At 39.6% G+C, this 21197-nt stretch overlaps 1 pseudogene; it reads right to left on the bottom strand.

The window, feature by feature from the left end:
- Positions 1–326: 326 nt before the first annotated feature.
- LOC132171069 (cell division cycle protein 48 homolog) lies at positions 327–7397 on the bottom strand (annotated as a pseudogene).
- Positions 7398–21197: the final 13800 nt, after the last annotated feature.

The raw sequence follows: 21197 nt of genomic DNA, 5'->3' as shown, positions 1-21197 counted from the left end.
GTGTTTATTACGTGTCAAATGAGATATGTGGCAGATGACAAACTATTAACTTTGACAATAAAGTGACAAAGAGACCTATTTTAAACTTGGGCAAAACTTAAAGACTATATACTTGAAATTGAAAACTCAATAACTAAATTTAAATCAGATCAAAACCTTAAAGGCTAAATATAAATTTTCACCAAAATAAAAGATATCTCCTAAATTTTGGTGTGGTGGGTATTGTGTAAACAAGATAAAGCCATATATATAGTACTCTTTACTATCAATAGATGAGAGAAATACTACTCCCAAGTATACTGTCATTACATAGATTTGTTCATCAACTAATTATAAAGCTCGTCATCCCCATCACCGCCAGCTGAAGTTGCAAAGGGGTTGAGAACATGATGATGGGGTGCTTCAGCCTCGGGAAAGTTGGAGTCAGATCCAAACCCTCTCGATTGCTGTAAGGTTTGAGCGAATAACTGGTACTTGAAGATATCAGCATCACTCACACTCCTCCTTGCAAACTTCAAAGACTCCTCAAAGTGAGCAACCTTTATTTCTTCTGCATCATTATTTGGAGAGTCTTCATCCATATCTTCTGGAGCCGTTCGTTTTCTACTCTCCCTCTCAATGTCCTCTCTGATAGCATTCTTGCAAGCCCGCTGGCATATTTCTGTGATATCAGCTCCGCTAAAACCTTGTGTGCGGTTGGCAAGAGTGGCAAGGTCAAGATTGTTTGAGACAGGGGATTTCCTGAGACAGGCTTTGAAGATCTGTAATCGTGAGCTCTCATCTGGAAGAGGAATATATATTAACTGATCAAGGCGTCCTGGGCGCAGAAGTGCAGGATCAATTATATCAGGCCTGTTGGTGGCTCCAATTATGAATACAGTTTTCTTGGCTGACAACCCATCCATTTCAATCAATAGTTGGTTCAAAACTCTGTCTGCAGCACCGCCAGCGTCTCCAATTCTGCTTCCCCTCTGCAACATTTTTTACCAAATAGATATATATAAAGGCCAGGCCTTAAAGAAATTCTATTAATTGTTTGTGAAACCAATTATTACCTGCATAGCAATGGAGTCAAGTTCATCAAAGAATAGCACACAGGGTGCAGATTGGCGGGCCTTGTCGAAAATGTCTCTAACATTGGCTTCACTCTCACCGAACCACATGGTTAGTAGCTCAGGTCCCTTGATGCTAATGAAGTTTGCTTGACATTCACTGGCAATAGCCTTAGCCAGCAAGGTTTTACCACAACCAGGAGGACCATAGAAGAGAACTCCTTTTGAAGGTGACATACCATACTTGTCAAACTTCTCGGGATGCTCCACCGGATATTGAATCGTCTACAAGACAAATAAACAATTAGTTCACCATTTATCTCAGAAGCTTATAAAAGCGATGGAAACATGTAAAATGTTTTATTAAAATGAGAGGTGAATGACGGGGCATGTTAAATTTCTAATCCTTGAAGGCAGAAAGAAGGGTTACCTCTTGAAGCTCTCTCTTAACATTTTCAAGACCTCCAATATCTTCCCAGTTGACATTAGGTACCTCAACAAACTGAAACATCAAAGAGCCGTTAGAAAATACAAACAGAATATATGTTTATTGAACATGAAGAAAAACCCTACTTACTGTTTCACGCAGAGATGAAGGATTGCTGGTTCCAAGAGCAGTCTGAAAATGTTCGTTTGTGACAGCCATGGAGTTGAGAATCTCGGCATCAATTGTATCATCTTCCAAATCAATCACATCCATTTTTTCTCTGATGCATTGTAGTGCTGCTTCAGTGCACAGAGAAGCAAGATCTGCTCCTACAAACCCATGGGTGTCATTGGCTACTTTTTCTAAATCCACCTGTGCAGAGAAGCATTAATATATATTGGATCAGAAATCAGATGATTATAACAAGGGAGGGAAACATGCATGTAAGAGACAAGAGACGGTCGTCGTGTATATATATATATGCTGTCTACTAAAAAGCATTAATACTGATTAATATGTAGTAAACATACATCTTGAGTGAGTTTCATGTTCTTGGAATGGATGCGGAGAACTTCAAGACGGCCGACGCCATCGGGAACACCGATATCTATTTCTCTGTCAAACCTGCCAAACCTTCTCAATGCAGGATCAATGGTGTTAGGCCGGTTTGTAGCACCAATAACAATGACATGAGCACGCGATTCCAGGCCATCCATAAGGGTCAAAAGTTGGGAGACAATTCTCCTCGCGACCTCACCATCAGTTTTATCACGCTTAGGAGCAATTGAATCAATCTCGTCCATAAATATGATTGAAGGAGCATTTTCTTGAGCTTCCTCAAATGCTTTCCTGAGAATTCCCTCACTTTCTCCGGCCATCTCCGACATAATCTCCGGTCCGTTTATACACAAGAAAAAAGCACCAGTTTCATTAGCAATGGCCCTGGCTAGCAATGTCTTTCCAGTTCCAGGAGGCCCATATAGCAGAATTCCCTTTGGTGGCTTCACACCAATGGCCTTGAAAAGCTGTGGATGCCGGAGCGGCAGCTCCACCAACTCCCGAATCTGCGCCAATTGCTTTCGGACACCGCCGATGTCGTCGTAACCGACCTCATCAAGCCTCTCCTCATCCTCCCTTCTCACGGCCTCCCCTTCACAGTAGATCTCAGTGTCTGGTGCAACTACACAGTACTCCCCAGGATCACTTCCAATCACCTTGAATTCAATACTTCTCATGCCCCCTCTCACAAGGAATAGATCACCTTTCCTCACAGGCCGGTACGAGTCTAGGAAATAAGCTGCACGACATTAATGAAAACAAATTCAAAATCTTTCTACCTATTATCAAACTATAATACAAATTTAGACCAAAATAATCCAAAAAAAAAAAAAAAACTCACGTACGTACGTTTCAAGTATGCATCGAATATATTCCCAGTAATGCCTTCAATTGTGTCGTCAAGAGGCAAAACATGGACTCGGATGCCGTATTTGATATCAGGGCAGGAGTAAATGGAGATGACGTCACCAAGCTTGATCCTCAGATTTGATCTTACCACTTTGTTCATCCTGATTTTTGGTTCCTCACAGCTTTCGTCCCCAGTCACAATCGCAACTGTATCCCGCCTTTTCTTCCCCTGGAAATTCATAATTTATAATAAATCACCATCAGATAGATTAATTAGCAAACAATTCTTTTTTTTTTTTTTTTTTTCTTCTTCTTCTCTTCTCTTCCTGCTATATGAAAGATAATGAAAAAATTTATGAGTCTAACTCATCTTATAAAATCGGTTAACGAATTTCTTCATGATATACGAATGAGGCCCACACCACTTACCTTGTGACAAGAGATCATGCACGTGAGAAAGGGTGTTGAGAAATAATCTCACATTGTTTGTGGACAAGATTTTGAGCATGTTTATAAGGAATGGACAACCTCTCTTAGTAAACCGGTTCGGTTTTTATAAAATGAATTAGGCCAACGAATTTTCCAAATAACAAATCATTAATCTGATTCTATGACACGTTGAAATCAAATATAGTTTCACAAAACACCGTGAACTCGCAAGGGTTGGGTCAAGTATTAAGTTTCTTTGAGTGCAATCAATTACGTAGGGAGCCCTTTGCATGATATATACATATATATTAAAAAAAAAAAACCATTACGTGTGCCCGATACTCTGAAGCAAGCCCAAAAATTAATGCAATGCATGAAATCGAAGAAGAAAAGCTTGACATGCATGCATGTATGTACCTTCATACGGATGCAGTCTCCATGGAAAAGATCAAGCCTCTCCATAGTCGCTGGATGGAGTGAAACGACGGAGTTATCATCGTTGGTCGCCTCGTCCACTATAAGCCTATTTGGCTTCCTCTTCGGCTCAGACGACATCGTGTCGTATCTATCTACGTACTCGAAAAAAGGAACAAAGAGTCTTGCGAGATTGATTGAAGCAAGAAGAAGAAACAAGGAAATACCTCGATGATCGGCTGTAAGAACATGCGACGTCATATATATATATATATATATGTATGTATATAGGTTTACGTGGAGAGCAAGTAGGTTAAGGTGTCCGTGTGCTAATTGGAGATACGTGCGTTAAGGGCTAAATAGTGAATTTTGCATGTATGTGTTTAAATTTTTTTATTTTTTATTTTTTATATGTCCACATAAGAAGGGGAGTAAGGATTAGAACTAGTGACCTCCACTTTATAAGGTGTGATCCTCAGCTAATTGAGCTATCCCCTAAAGACGTGCTTATTAATTCTTTCGATCCATTGAGTTGGTCGGTGGAAGGAAATTAGTGTCATACATTGGGATTCCGAGTACGACTCGAATTTGATAGGATCAACGGCTTTTATATATATATATATATATATATATATATATATATATTATTTGTTGCATATTATTTGTTGCTCTCTCCAATAAATATTTGACAAATCAGCTAAAAACACAAAATAAAACAAAGCTGAAAACACCAGATCCCACCCAAACCAAACATATTTCTTATTTCATTCTAAGCCTGAACCAACACTTAAAACAGTTGAACACCGTTGCCGGAATCCGCCAAAAGCCACTACCAGAATTCGCCCAATGCCACCGCCATAATTCTCACAAAGCCACTGAGCCCCATAAAAGAACAACCCAACCAAACTTTATGGACAAAATACCCATTGGCACACCACCACAAAATACCCATTGGTTGATCAGGTGTTTTCATTTCTATTTAATTTTATGCTCTTAGCAGTACAACCGGATATTGAAGGTTTTCCCTTATAAAAATTATACTAGCTAGGGGACGCAACTGCAACGCACGTGATTGGTTCTCCTGTGTCATAATGATAAATGTAATTCAGATATTAACCTTTAAAACTTAATACCAAATTATTTATAACATAAAATTAAGATATATCTAAATCTGTACACAAGTGCATATTTAAATTCTCATACAAGTGAATTGAAGCATACATTACAAAAAAAGTGAGTAGATATGACATAAAACAAAAATAAACTCTATGTAAAATTAAACGTAAATGGTATACACATACTGTAACCACAAAAGAAAGCAAATGTTTTTGTTCTTAATTTGTTAATATAGGAAGATAAATTAATACACTATATAGATTTTTATAAGTAATTAATAAAATATATAGTAAAAATGTGTTGTATGTAATGTCAAAAGTATTGATTAAATTATTAAATTTACTTTTTTCTATAAGCTTAAGATTTTGAAATAAGTAGTAATTTAACATGGTGTCTGGTGAGGCAAAATATTTATCCTTTTACAAAGCCCAAAACAGAGGCCCACTGTGAATGAAAGCCCATGGCTTATGAGACTAAACAGAAAAAAGCCTGTGAAAGTCTGACCCTATAATCTCAAGACCTAAGAGAGTAGACCCCGACGGTTATACCAGATCTACCTCAGGATCATGCAGTTAGGAACAAGATCATGCAGGTCCACTGGATAGGGAAAGGCAGGATTGCCCAACAAACCCAATCTTGGCTCAACAAACCCAATCTCACCAAATAGTGTCTAGGTACGTCTGGACTGGCCAAAAATCAAGGCAGTCAAGTAAGAGTCCCCAATGACTCACACACTCAGTTGCATCTATAAAAGGAGTAGCCCACTGCAACACCAAACACACAGTAAAATCTCTCTACTCTCATTCTGATATTATTCTCTATCTTATTGCTCACAATTATCTTGATTTTATTATCTCTACTCTCTCCATAGATTCTGAAAGTTTACCTCTAGTCAACCAAAATATTCAACAGTAACAATTAAGCCATATCATCAAGTACAAAAGCACGCACAACGGAAAAAATAAACAAACAACACCACAATACAGATTTTGTTTACGAAGTGGAAAACCATTGAGTACCTCAAGATAAAAACCACTCTGGGGCGGCCAAATCCAGTAAACCACTAAACGAAGATTCACAGTTATAGAATAGACAATACCCACACCCTTGAGTACCTCTAAACTTAGTAAGAACGGCAAACATTACAACTTGTCTCCATCGTGACCATCTTCAGGAAGCGACTTCCTTTACCGACCCTTCGGTAGACTTTCTTTAACAAACACCCATCAACGATTCCAGCTTTATCATTATCAAGCAAACAAGGCAAGACGCCAAAGACTAACATGCAAAACAAGAGAAAGGACAGATTCAAGCTATATCACGTCCCTTCTTAAAAATCAATACCACCAAGACCCAATGCTAGTAGAGAAAATGAGATTTTAGAGAATAGAGAGCTCTCAAAATAAAATCTCAAAGTCTTAAGAGTTAATAGTGAAGGAAAACATTTTATAGAGAAAATATTTCCTTCGTCATGTCATAACGGGACACTTTCTCGTCATGATGGGAAGAACAAATTTCGCAGATCTGAAATTCCCACGTCTTAACGAGACAGGAATCCCATTTTGACGGGGAGGCAAAATGCCTCTACTTCGTCATATGTTCCGTCTTGACGAACCAGCTGACGAGAAACCAGGGAATCCAACTTTTGTCCCATTACACGTCCCATCCTGACGGGGTTCCTAACGAGAAACCATGAGGTCCAATTTTGCTCTTGTCACATCCGTGTCTTGACGGGAAACCAGGGAGACCAGTTGTTGCTCTCGTCACATCCTCGTCCTGACACCATTCTTGATGGGAAAATAGGAAGTCCAAAAATGCTCTCGTCACATCCTCGTCTTGACGAGCTTCCTGATGAGAAAACAAGGAGGCCAAAATTTGCTCCTGTTACATGTCCCGTTCTGACTGGCATCTGATGGGAAAAAAAAAAAGGCTCTTTATTCAGTCCCGTTACGAGCTTCGTCCTAACGGCACTTCTGACGGGAAATCAAGGAACTTCTCAGAAAACCTAAAAGCACTAAGACATCCATAAAACACATTCTCAAAGTTTTAAACTCAAAGATTACAAGAACAGTCATTGAATTAGGACAAATTAGAACCTAACAATTTCCCCCTTTGGCCATTAAATGACAAAACCCTAAGACAAAGGTTTAAAACTTTTACACGGCATAAGGCCACAAAAGAACATACAAGACCTACGCAGAGGCCATAATCTCATAACTTCCAAAAACCAATCCAAAGTGCTAAGTCATGGAAAACTTTACCAAGACTATTGTTCCACTTTTTAAACAAAAACTGACCCAACAATTTTCTCTTAACAAGCTCAAGAGCAAGAGCAAGAAACAAGTAAATTTTTTGAAACAAGTCACACAAGAGACATTAATGCACCATATTCAAGGAGATTCAAAAGATAACACAAAGACTGACCAACAATCATCATAACATAAATTAAAACCAAGGAAAAAAAAGAAACAAGAGCAAATGTAAATAATTGTTCACAAATTAAACATAAACCACCAACTATTATTTGAAAAAATTAAACCATTTTTCCCCATTTTTGTCACAAATGGACAAAGGAAAAGATTATTCAGAATCTTCAGATTCTTCATCAACGAGCTGCATAGGCTCCACTGGAGTAACTGAAGTAGTAGAGACAATAGGGACAGAAGCACCAGAAGACACTATAACAGCATCCACAAGAACTAACATATTAGATGAGGGAGTTGGAGTTGTAGCCTTAGGAGGAGCCAAAATGGGGTTCTAACCATCCTTTAAGAGATCACGAAAGTAATAATCATTGTTTGGATCAACACAATTCAAATCTAAATCCCCAAAGGAGGTTGGTTTCTCCGTCGCAACTATCTCGTCCATACCATAGCCCTCGTCTTCCAAGAATTGATCACCAACCTGTGCCTCAAAATCATCTCAAGTTCTCTTCAAAAGAGAAGATAAGTCAATTCCAACCTTAGAAAAGGACTTATTGACTTCCACTGAGAAGGCCTTTTTGAGATTTGCTACTTCCTTCTTGAATTCCCCTTTGAGATTAGTTACTTCATTTTGCAGCCCAGTTATCTGACTTTCAAACAAATTCTTTGTTTCCCCAATCATCTTTACAAGAATACTAGAATCCTCAGAAGAAACCTGAGCAGTAGAAGAGGGTGATGGAACAGACATAGGATCACTTGACCTTTTTCTCTTTTGTAGTTTTAATTTAAGATCCATAGTTTGATTAAGGGGACTAGGTTGATGAGCAATGTGGTTAGAAGAACAGGGGACAACATAGAAATGAGATAAAGATTTTACTGATAGTACCACCATATGGAAGAGCTATTTTTTCGAGTTTGAAGTCTTGATGAAAACCAGTCTTTCGAAGGACAAGCAAGCAGATAAGTTGATGCGATGGTTTTTAAGTAGAGCATGAAGAAATTGAGCCCTATCAAGAGTGAAATCAGTCTTTCGAAGGACAGGCAAAAGATTGCTCATAATCAGAAGAGCAAGCATATGTTCAGGCAACTTAATAGAGTTAACAGGAAAGGAAGCTAAACCAAATGGCCAGGGAGTTTTTCCAAAGAGTTCTCCTAACAATTCTGTAGTGGAAGCAGTATATGAGGGATGAGGGAATTGACTATCAGCCACAAAAGGGATATCCAAGATCTGAGAAAGCGATTAAGGGGTCAAAGAAATACCTTTTCCTCGAACATGAGTGGTGAGAGAAGAGGTAAGAGCATAGTAAGCAGAAAATATTAGAGTAAAACTCACAAACAAGGTCCAAATAAACAGTTGGTGGGGATTGAGTGAAGAATAAATAACCTCAAGATTCAAAGATTTGAGGAATGAAAGCATACACCCCAGAGGTGAAATCAAGAAGGGCAATAGGGCGTTTAACAATTACAGTCCTGGTGTTGAAGCACATGTTGAAAAAGCAATTTTTCTCAACAATGAACGGGAAACATTTTTCAAAACTGATATCTCGAAATGCAATTACAGCAGAATTCTGTGCAGGGATACGTCTAGTAGCAGTTCGAACTCTTGAAGCAAAACTGGATCCCAATTCATCAATTTTGGTAGCTCTTGTTTTTGAATGTTTCCCTTTGCCAGGAGTTGATTCTAAAGACATATCTGCACAATAATGATCAACAAGACATTTTTAGGCAGCATCCTTCAAAAACACAATCTTAGACAAGATAAATCAACTCAACCCCAAAAACATGTTTAACAAGTACCCCACTGAAGTACTGCAAACAGTTTGAAAAGAAATAACCCCCAATACATACACCATTAATCACAAGAGATTGAAGAAAGAAAACAAAACCAACAATGACCAAGCAACTTTTCTAATCTTTCAAGAGAAACATGATTATATTGAAAAGACAGAAACAGAAGATGCATACCTTGTGTTGTTTGGGAAGATGAAGAGACTTGACAGAAACAAAGGAAAGCTTAAAGAAGTGAGTGAAACGAACTACACAAAATAGAGAGTATTCAAACAAACTGATGCGTGAAGAGGTTTTAGATCCAATTCCTGTCAGAACAGGGATACTTCTCGTTAAAACGAGAATACAAAAAGACTTTTAAACCAACACAGTTTGAATCTCGTCTTAATGCAATTCTTTTTGCGTTATGAATGAAAGAACAATCTTTCAAGTCATGACAAGAAGGGATCTCATTATGACGAAAATATAAGAACCCGTTAAGACGAGATCATCTCTGTTAAGACGGCAACTCAATCTCCTTCAAAAACATTTAGAACAACTTCCTTCATAAACAATTTCCCAAGAAATAAGCAAGAAGTTCAAGAGTCAATTAAACCTCTGATCACACAAGTTGCAATAACTACATTCACATAAGTAATTATCACAAGAAGACTTTTGGAAAGGCAATCCAATCAAGGCATAACAGTAAAGTGAGTGATCATTTCAAAAAATGACATGCAGGAAATTGTTTATCACTTTTAGACAAACCCTTCTTCCCTGATTCTTTGAGAGAAATATTCACACCCATTCCTCCCCAATTGTCCAAGACATTTATTAGCAAAAGTAACAATCTCGTAGGTGTTTCACATTTTACTGCAATGCCAAGACACCAGCTTTTTCTTGATCTTGTGTGGATTCTTAAAGGTGATTTATTCAAAATTATTTTCATTATTTATTTTCCTATTATGACATAAACAAATACTGACTTAAGCATCGGAGTGTCCCCAGGACTACTGGGGACTATGTGTTGAGAACAGTAAAAACTCTATTATGTCACTCAGTGGATGTTCCACCTACAAGCAGCCCTAAAGGACTCTATCGCTAATGTCGAAGGTACGCATACAAAATACCTCTCTGCATGCATTGTACATGAAGGTGATAAGGCCAACATCCCACCCGAGTTGGTAAAGGTATATCATGTTCTCAAAAGCGGTACTCCTTTACACAACTAGTTAAAACGGTGTCCGGGTAGCCCACCAAAACAAAAAACACCTTCGTTCGTATTACACAACAGAAAGATAAAAGGCCAACATCCCGCCTGGGTTAGTAGTGGTATACTCCGTCCACAAGAGACGGTATCCCTCTATGCAACTAATCAAAACAGTGTCCGGGTAACCTAATTACAAAAAAGGCAAAAATCCACATGCATGACATGAGGGCTAAGCGACCTAAGATTTATATGGCCAAAACATAGACTTTTTAATGCAATCAAGGAATATTTATCGAGGTTTTATTAGATTCTAGCTTATCTTTTAGTGTTTGATTGAAATTCTGATGCCCTTTGAAACTGGTATAAATACATCTATCCTCGCCTATTTTGACATCAACGTGATCTGAAAGTGATCCCCACCCTTGTATAAATACTGACGTCAACGTGATCCCCAGCCTTCGGTCTTGTAGCATCTCCACCAGCGGAGCCTTGTTTTTGATCTAAAAGGTTTGAAATGGGATTTGAAATGATGCCAGTAGGATTTCGATTTCACCCAACTGTTGAAGAGATTTTTATGCTTCTTCGAATGAAGGTGAAGGGAGAGGCGCTGCCTCATGACGAGGTGGGTGAGTTCGATATCTATGGCAACAGGGAACCATGGATTATATTCGATTCGACGGTGAAAAAACAATTCTTCGTTTTTACGAAGTTTAAGGAGGGATAGAGTTGTTGTCTCATTAAATATCCAAAAGTAGTACTTCTCGACGGTACAAAATATACTGAAGTTTTGTAAGAAGAAACTTTTCGGATTACTTGTATTACAAACATAACAAATTTAGAATACAAGGAGTTTGCAGGGAAATATGGGGAGATACTCAAAAACATGAAAAGAGGATCTCAATTATCCTCATCACTGTCTACATCCACAAAATCAGTAGGAGCCTGATAAGCGCTGAATGTTGCACATTCAAGCCCCTTAATTTGCATATGTTAATTCCTTAGCGTTGTTATTTGTTTGATTTTGTTTTGTTTTTATTGTTTTCAGGTTATAAATAAAGATGCAATTAATTCCATTGATTTTGGGCTTAAAAGCACACATTGGGAAGACCTAGAAGATATGGTTAAACTTAACCAATCATGGTTAAGTTTAATCAAATAAAGGAAGGGATTAATTCGGAATTTCTCAAATTTGAGTCAAAATCGGATTGGATTCAAATTTGGATTCTGCATATGTCTCGGTATTTTGGCCATAACTTTCAGCTCAAATATCCGATTGAGGTGATTCAAGCGGCAGTAGAAAGCTAACTCAAATTACTACAAATCATTGTGAAATAGTATTTTCCTAATTCGGAGCGCCGCAATACCAAAATCGCCCCTCAAGATAGGAACGCAATTCTGGGCGAATCCTATTCCGATTTGGACTTAGGTTTTCTTTGTCCTAATTGGACTTGGACTTAAATCTCCGAAATTTCTAGGTTTCCTAGGGCTTCTAGGACTGGCTTGCTCCCTATAAATAGACCCTTAACCTTCAAGAGAAGGTGTGCTTAGTTTTAGATACAAAAATCTTCTTGGAGGCTTGACAAGTTGAAGATGAGATAATCCATGGCGGGAGGCCATTCTAGCACCCCGATGAGTGGCTAATTCTGTAATAGGGTGTTGATGTAGCCCTATCCAAGCACAATGGTTTGATTGTATTTACTTTCTAGATTTTCAATTTATGCATGTTGATTGTATAACCCTGAGGATTGCTACAATTGATTTATGTTCTTAATTATTAAATGCAATTGTTCTTAAATTCCAATATCAATATTTGTGAAATTCTTCTCTTGTCTTAGAAAGTATTTTACTTTTATTGAAATTAAATCATTCTTGTTTTCTGTGATTATGAGGATGATGGTTATACAATGAGTTTAATTGACATATGATCAATAGGATTTGATAGGCCATGCCTAGGGAAGACGGATTGTACTACACCCTAGTTTAGTGTAATTTAGGTAGACAGTCTGTGCCAACCAAAGATGGGTTACACTTATTCATTGATTGTATGTATCCTATTAAAGAATTTGATAATTTATACCTAGGAAAGACGGGTCGTACCGCATCTTAGTGGTTAGGTGGACGATCCGTGCCAACCGAAGATAGATTATGCTTATTATTTAATAAGGTAGTTTCTTGTTTATTTATAACATGCATAGAATGAATTTATGGGATTAATTATGATTAGCCATTGTTGTGCGGATAGAGGTGAAGTCAATACCCTACTCTCTCTCTCATTTATTTACTCTTTTTATTTCCGTTTATTTTATGCACTTTAAATTCACACAAACAAATCATTCTCTTTTAATTAAGTTAATTTTAATCTTACGAATTTTGATAATTAAACCCCTGCAGTCCTTGAGGTTCGACACCCTCTCTGTAGCCGTATCCTACAAAGATTCGTCCTATTGCGAGTGGTTATTTTTATTATTGATATTTTTGGACACAAAAATACCACATCAGAGCCTAACCATCACCTTCTGCAGGAGGAACCTCGTCACCTTCGGCGGGCGGCGAAGCAATAAAAGTAGTGGGGCACTCATTCCTAAACATGGAATTTTGAGCCTTCGCCAGGCGCTATCAGACTGGAAGCTGGCAATCCCACCAATTTAGCGAATCAAGGTCTACCGGCTGAAACTCTCCGCGAGAAAGCCTCTGATGCAGCTTAAATCCATTCCTGAACCCATGCCTCCAACACCTATTTTGAGTAGCAGGGATTCTGGACAATTCCTCCTTAAGAGCTACCATACCGTTGTGCATGAAGCACAGATGCGCAAAAAATTCATCTCTTTCTTCCTCAACATCTTCACGCACCCACCGGAGCTCAATACCTTTTTGCCTGTAGCGAGTTGCTTCCCCATGGGCCTTAGCTTCTGCCTTTCATTAGGCTACATGAGATGTATAATTGGAAACCTAGGCTTGTTGCGCTAGGTCTTCTGCAGTCCACAGCTTCTCATGCAAGAAAGATACTGACTTTTCTACAATAGCCATGCGCTCATAATTAGTTGCTGACTCAATCTTCGCCTTAGTACAAGCAGCCCTACAAGCGGCCTCCAAAAGCTAGCAGGTAGCAAGTTTCTCTGCCAAACAGACATTTTTCGCTAGAAGCAAATGGCACTCCTTGCAATCAACTTCCATTTCTTGAGTCTTGGCAAGCTCCAAGGACAGTTGATTGTTTTGCTCACAAAGCATAGCGTTTTCCCTCTGAGCAACCACCAACCTCTCTTCTAACTCTGAAGCATATGGCCGCTAAGAAGTACTAGGAACCTCAGGTGCCCTCACACCAGGAGGAGTGACTCCACAACAAACAGCCACAGCTTCCAATGCAGCTTGAGCAAAGGATGCACACAGATGGCGAGCATCAGGGTCCAACATAGCCAAACTCGGTGGTAATGGCAACAGACGAGCCAAAGCACCCATGGGACCCTCCATGTCAATACTTGTAACGAACCTAATGGGCAAATAAATTAACTAGTAATTGACTCCATGGTTCGTCTCTCAACCTTATCCTTCACGGGACAAGACTTAGAAATCACAACCTCTCATAAGCGAGAGACCTCAGCGGAAGACTTCCTAAACTATAGGAATTGAGAATAGTAATTAAGCAATCACACATTTATACACCAGAGTAAACATAATTTTTCATAATATAAAAGTAGTCGCCAAATGTATCGGTCATCAGACCATCATCAAAATAAAAGATTACATCTCATAACATAATTGTCTCACAAAAGATCAACAGATCAAATCCTAAGTTTAAGCAATGCTAAAGAGATCATAATCTCGATCATCTTTGCCTGGGTAGTTCCTCCATCATCTCACATGGACTTCAACCAAATTGAGTCTATATCCTCAAAAATGACTCGAATCAGGTCCTATGCAATCACCCATGTCCGGTCCGTAAGCATCCTCATCTATGCTAGCTAAACCACGCAATTATTTGTAATGGAGGGGGAAAAACATAAAATAAAGGGGGTAAGTGTAAAGACTTAGTGAATGTTAGCGCAGATAATACTCATGCAAGTTTAGTGATGAACTCTATTTTATAAAGTATTTAACAGTTCCATCATGACAGTTTTTCATAAGCGTGATATAGATATATGATACATGCATATGATATAAAGTAACAGTGATAGTTCAACAGTATGGTCTACCCTAGATATTACTTATTCTTAGTAAGGTTGGCGCTGTCCCGAAGAATCTATAATACAATACTGGTGCCCCAGATATTGCACGCTGCCGTCTATCCCATTAGCGGCACGACCGAGTCCGAGCTCAGGTGGCTCACACCACTAATGATGTTCATCTTGTAGTGATTGCCAGTTAAGGTCGTACCAGTTATGAAACAACCATTGGATCCAAGGCCCATATAACACACACATTTGACTGTAAAGTTAACATGTAGAGTAAGCCATGGCCGTTATCCCACACATACTGGTGTACCATGTCATACGATACAATTAATCTTGTCTGTATTTTACATGCATGCCCTTTTTACAAGTCTCACTTTCATTAACATGTTCAGCACAATGTTTTCCCACAAAAAGTTAGAGTTCATGTGCAAAAAAGTGTATATCGTGAAAGTTGCAAATATGCATGTTTTGGTACACAAAATAGACGTGCAATGTGGAAAAATAAATGGCGAGCATTATGTGAGTTAAAACTCACCTAGGTCGAACAAAGTCTCCGAATATTCCTCCAAATGGTCTGAGTTCTCCAAATCTGTGGAAAACTTTCTATTAGTCCCAAGTCTGACTAAAACAACCCTAGAGCATGAAAACATGAGCTACCGGACGGCTAGCCAAAATAGCATTCCTTGGAATGCTTCTGACCGTATGTCCGGGCTCGAGGCCGTACATCCGTCCAAAAGGTTTTCAGGTGGAACCTCATTTTGTCCATGCATCCTCCTATCCTCTTAAACCAATTTCTAAGGTTACCAAAAGGCTTTCTAAGACTTTCTATCTCAAAATGAGGTCTCCATGCATTTTGTCCATGCGTCCTATCTCATTTTGTCTATGCATCCTCCTATCCTTCCAAACCAATTTCTAAGGTTACCAAAATGCTTTCTAAGACTTTCTATCTCAAAATAAGGTCTCCATGCATACGAAAACATTTTTGATCAAAACAAAATGCTAAACTCAACTTTAAACAAGATCAAAGGCATAACCTAGCTCAAACCAACGATTAAGCTACTCAAGAAAGCATTAAAAGAGTAATAACGACCTAACAACAAGTATAACTCAGAAGGTTACCTCCTTGAAGCCAAGCCTTCACGGAATCACTTCCCTATCTCCTTAAAACACACAATCTCACAAGAACACACTCACAAGGGTTTTTAGGAGCCTGGGGGCGAGTTTGAACGAGAAAAGGGCAAGGGTGTAGGGGTATTTATAGGAGAGAAAAAACAGAGAGCGCTACCAACTATTTTGAAAAGTAGTGGACGTCCGGTACTATTGGGGCGTTCGTCCGATACTATTTACACAGCAGTCCAAAGGCTGTAATGTACGTCCAGGTATTATCCAACAGTTTTCCAAAAAGCAGCGTATGTTCGGTGGTCCCCCATCGTACATCCTTATACTTTTTGTAGGCGTACGTACGGTGGTCCCCCCGCATATGTTCTCTACTAACGATAGGAACGTATATCTGATGCTGATGGGCGTACGTCCGGTCAGAAAGTTCAAAATTCTTAAAGGGCCCTTCCAGTTGTTCCTAGTGACCCAAAACCCAAATTAACCCTCTAACTAAGCTACCTAAGCTTAGTTAATTATTTGGGTTACTACAGTACCTCCTTCTAGAACGAATGAATCATCAAGCACTTTAGGAGCATTTTTAGATGGGGGAACGCCCGTCAATAGAAGAAGTGCCTGTTGGGAAGACACGATCTTCACAAGTAGGAGAATCAACAATCGGAGAAAGAGATTCCTAATCAACAGCAGGAGAATCAGAAGAAGCAACTTCTAAATCACACGAAAATGGTTGTGATGCGGTAACATCTGGGTCTTAGACAAAAGTTTCCAACACCTTGGTACGAACGGACCTGGCAAGACTTCCTATCCTCTCCTGCTCACCAGTAGCAAAAGAGGCCACCAATGTCCTCTAGGACTCGTACCTAGAAACTCCCGGAGGGGAAAGGCCTTTCGAACCCACTATAGTGTCCTTAGGAACGTCACACAAAGTGGAAAAAGTATGTACCTCTTCCCTGGCCGCATCGACTGCGCCACCAGGATAGTTGGTCTCATTAGAACCACCCAAATCATAGGACGATACGTCCTCTTCCTCAAAAGAAATGTTGATAAATTCAGGGGTACAAACACCTTCTCTTCCGCTTGTTGAATGATCGTGGCGGGCCTTAGAAGAAGATGATGAGCTCATCAAAAAGACAAGACAAATCTTAGGCCCACCAAGATGCAACCTCAAAGGAGTAATCTTCACCACCCCAACACTATTTGGAGGAGAATGAGGGCCCCTTGGAGAAAAAGGTTGGCCACCAGGACTGTCGGCTGAAGAACCAACAAAACTGTTAGCAAGAGAACTACCAACTGCAGGTTAAGATGAATCTTCATGAGTTGAACCCAGAGGATGCTGGGGATTTTTTTGCAAACGCCTCCGCTTCACAGGCCTCACAGAAGAACACTCCTCAGAAGAAATTAGACTTGTAAGACTATCTGATGGATCCTTAAAATCCCTAGCTTGGTCTTCTGGAATGGCTTTTCTTGACAGTTTCGGCACACCTGCCCCAGCAGTACCAGAGGAAGCAGAGTTGCTAAACGACTCAACCTCTGCCTCTTCCCCGACTGCGAGGTCTGCTTCCTCTTCTATAGGGCCCGCTTCTTCTTCGACAGGCTCAGCCTCCTTTTCAAGAATTTAAACCACAGAGCAAACTTGCTCCCTATGAAAATCTGGCCTACGAGAAGGGACCATACCATTATCCAAATGGCCAGAGATGGTACCTGGTAAGAAAGAATCTGGACTGCCAGCAACCCTGTTAGCTCACACTTTCCATGCATTTTTAGAAAGGAGGGATAACCCCTCATACCTAAGGGACTCCTCCAGGTGCTCACTTCAAATCAACCAGTCCCCATGGGTCCAAAACTTATTGATCGTAATGTCATCCTTGGCCCGCTCTAGCGCGTAATGGGTGCAAAGCAAGATGGAGCGCGGAAGGTCAGACCTATTTAGAGCTTGATCCAGCATTATCCCCTATCGAGGTCTTATAGGAACTCAAATCACTTCGTGGCACCCGCTGACATGATCGCCTCAAAGTTTTGCACAAACTCATAAATTTTCGTGCCAAACAATTTCGGGTTCGCACTTGAGTACTTGACCATTTTGTTAGGCCCAAGGGCTTTGGTCCAAGCAGTGAAAATAGAACTTTATCCGATTTGTCAGCAATTTGACGAACGGGTGCAGTTGTTCAAGACAATCTTGTCGACGGGTGACACAAAGAGACTCAAGTCGTTCCGATGGGATCGGCACTACCGAACTTCTAGAAAAAGTTATCATTCATTAGTGAACAACATATGAAGGCAAACGAATTCGAATCACTTCGTGGCACCCGCCAACATGATTGCCTAGAAGTTTTACACATGTTCGTAAATTTTTGTGCTAAACAATTTTGGGTTTTCACTTAACCATTTTGTTAGGCCCATGGGCTTTGGTCGTAGTTGTGAAAATACAACTTCATCTGATTTGCTGGTAATTTTACCAACGTGTGCATTTATTTGAGACGATCTTGTCAATGAGTGACACGAAGAGATTCGAGTCGTTCTGGCGGGGTAAGGGCTACCTGTAATATCCCAACTTTTAAAATCGTTTTAAAAAGAGTTTTAAACCCTTATTCAACAGCCTTCTAAATCAGCCATAAACAGAAAACCCTAAGTTATCTCAACATAACCCAAAGCGCTCACACTTAACCATAAAGCCTTGAAGCAAAACCAAACCCCACCCTTACTGATCGTACGTGCGTCCAACAATACCATATGTACGCTCTTGTCTTTAGTACCGGACATATGCCAGAGGACCACCAGACGTACGCTATTGTCTATAGTATTGGACGTACGCTAGGAGCCCACCAGATGTACACCCTAGTCTTTAGTACCAGATGTACGCAGGGGACTACTGGACGTACGCTGCTTTTCAAAGTAGTTGGTAGCGCCCTCAACTTTTCTGGCCTATAAATACCAACCCCCTCTTCATCCCTTGAACTCATTTTCCGCCCTTAGGCTCTCTGTAACCACCAAAGTGGGTGCTCTTTGAGAATTTTGTGATTTAAGAGAGAGGAGGAAGAAAGCTTGTGTTCTTGCCATTTTCTAAGGTAACCTCTTGCCCCCTTTTTATACCCTTGATGTTGTTCTTGTTGCTTCTCTACTATTATAAGCTTTAAAGGTACCATGTTAAAGTTCTTGCACCCTTTCTTACAAAACCAAGAAATATTTTCAAAAGAGTTTAAAGAGCCCCTTCGATTCCTTGTATTGCATGATGTTGAGTTTTCATACTATGCATGTGTTTGTTCAGGAGGTTAGAAGATGACTTAGTAGCCTATAGATTTTATAGAAACCTTAAAACACAGTTTGGAGCTTTTTGCTAGATTGCCTAACTCACTGACCGGACGTACGCCCTCGAGCCCGTACGTATGGCCAGGAAACCAAGCATCTTCCCTTAAGCCTCACTCTCGTGTATTTAGGGGGTCTAGCAATCCTTTTATTAGATAAGGCTTAGTATCGTAAAGGGTCCTCTAAAACTGCGTAGAATGGCGTGATGTATTTCGTTATAGCAGGATTTAACAATTTCGGAGGATTCAAGCGAGTGTACGAGACAAGCAAACACTTACGAACACTTTCTTAAAAATGTGGGATATGTTAATTGACTGACTACGCGTATGATATGAGCATGCCTACTTTTTGTAATAACTTGGTAACTGCTTTAATAACTAGTTGATAAGATGCATCGTATGACATGAGCATTGGTAGGTGCGGAATAATGGTCATGAGCTCACTATATAGACTTTATTCTATAGTGAAATGTGTGTGTGTGGGGGCTTTAGATCCAATGATTTTGTGACCAGGTGCAGTCATTCCCTAACAGATGGTCATTATAGAACGGACATCTTTTTTGGTGTAGGCCCCCTGAGGTCGGACTCGGTTGTGCCACTAATGGGATGGATGGTAGCGTACATTGGTCAGGGTACCGGCATTGTATTACAGGTCCCTTGGGACAACGCCAAGCCTTCTGAGAAGGGGTAATATCTCGGGTAGACTTTACGTGAGAGTTATGACCTATAAAGCATTAGTTTTTCCTTCATTAAAATACTTAGGGGATTGCCTCCGGGAGTACACTACTTTTTTATTAACCAAACAATACTTTTATGGTGTATTAACTAAGAGACAACACATCCTTTAAATGTTTTCTAAAACTGCACGTTTATTTCTGCTTAAATGGATCCATGTTATACCTAATTGTGAGGTTTACTTACTAAGTCGTTAGACTTGCGCTATTATTACCCTTTTAGGAAGTTTGTCACTAGAACCCAGGAGTGGCACAGTTGCCACTACGGACCTTGCTTTAGAATCTTCATGTTGTTATCATGTTTGCATCACATTATTATTAGTTGCTTCATGTCTTTAATTTCGAGGAATATACTTGTCCATTTGATAATTTAATAGTTTCTCAGATTTATTTCACCTTCCTATAGATTAACTTTGATAATGCTTAGAGGGGCGATTTCCCATTTAACCAGAAGTTGGTTTAACTGGGGTAATTGCCAGTAACTTTGCCAAGTTAGCCAAGGCTAATTTTGGGGGCATTACACAACCTAACTTTCACAAAAAGTTATTGTTCATTAGTGAACATACGGGAGCAAATGAACTCGAATCACTTCGTGGCACACCAACTGACATGATCACCTCGAAGCTTTGCACAAGCTCATAAATTTTCGTGCCAAACAATTTCAGGTTCGCACTTGAGCATTTTGTTAGGCCCATAGGCTTTGGTCCTAGTTGTGAAAATACAACTTTATCTAATTGGCCCGAAATTTTACGAGTGTGTGCAGTAGTTCGAGGCGATCTTATTAACGGGTGGCACGAAGAGATTCGAGTCGTTCTTGCGAGATCAGGGCTACCGAACTTCCAGAAAAAAAGTTATCGTTCATTAATGAACATAGGGAGGCAAACAAACTCGAATCACTTCGTGGCACCCGCCAACATGATCGCCTCAAAGTTTCACACAATCTCGTAAATGTTCATGCCAAACAATTCCGGGTTCGCACTTGACCATTTTGTTAGGCCCATGGGCTTTGGTCCTATCTATGAAAATAGAACTTCATCCGATTTTCCCACAATTTTACAAGCGTATGCAGTTGTTCGAGTTGTTTCGCATTTTCAAGACCCAAGACCCAGAACGATCAAAAATTCGAATTTCTTTTTTTGACTTGCTCGAAAAGTCTGATATTTATCTCATTCAAATTGTTTCTGCTGAAGATCGGACATTCGGGCTCGTGTTTTTTCTTGCTTTACTACCTCCGAGGAGAATGGATGCTAACATAAGCATGAATGAAATTTCTCATTTTTGTGACCTTGAACGACTAGAACTTCAAATTTCTTTTTCTGAGTAGCTCGGTAAGTCCAATATTTATCTCATTCATATTGTTTTGGTCAAAAATCGGACATTTGGGCTCGTGTTTTTCTTGGTTTCCTCCTAGAAGAATGCATGCTACCGTAAGCTTGGTTGAAATTTCACATTTTCGTGACTCGGAACGACCAAAAATTTGAATTTCTCTTTTTGAGTAGCTCAGAAAGTCCGATATTTATCATTCACATTGTTTCGGCCAAATATTGTATATTCGGGCTCGTGTTTTTTCTTACTTTCCTACCTCTTATAAGAACGCATGCTCCCGTAAAAATTGTATATTCGGCCAAAAA

Source organism: Corylus avellana, chromosome ca1 (assembly GCF_901000735.1).
Source record: "Corylus avellana chromosome ca1, CavTom2PMs-1.0".
Taxonomy (NCBI): domain Eukaryota; kingdom Viridiplantae; phylum Streptophyta; class Magnoliopsida; order Fagales; family Betulaceae; genus Corylus; species Corylus avellana.
The sequence above is the reverse complement of the archived record's forward strand: the minus strand, read 5'-3'. Positions and strand labels throughout refer to the sequence as shown.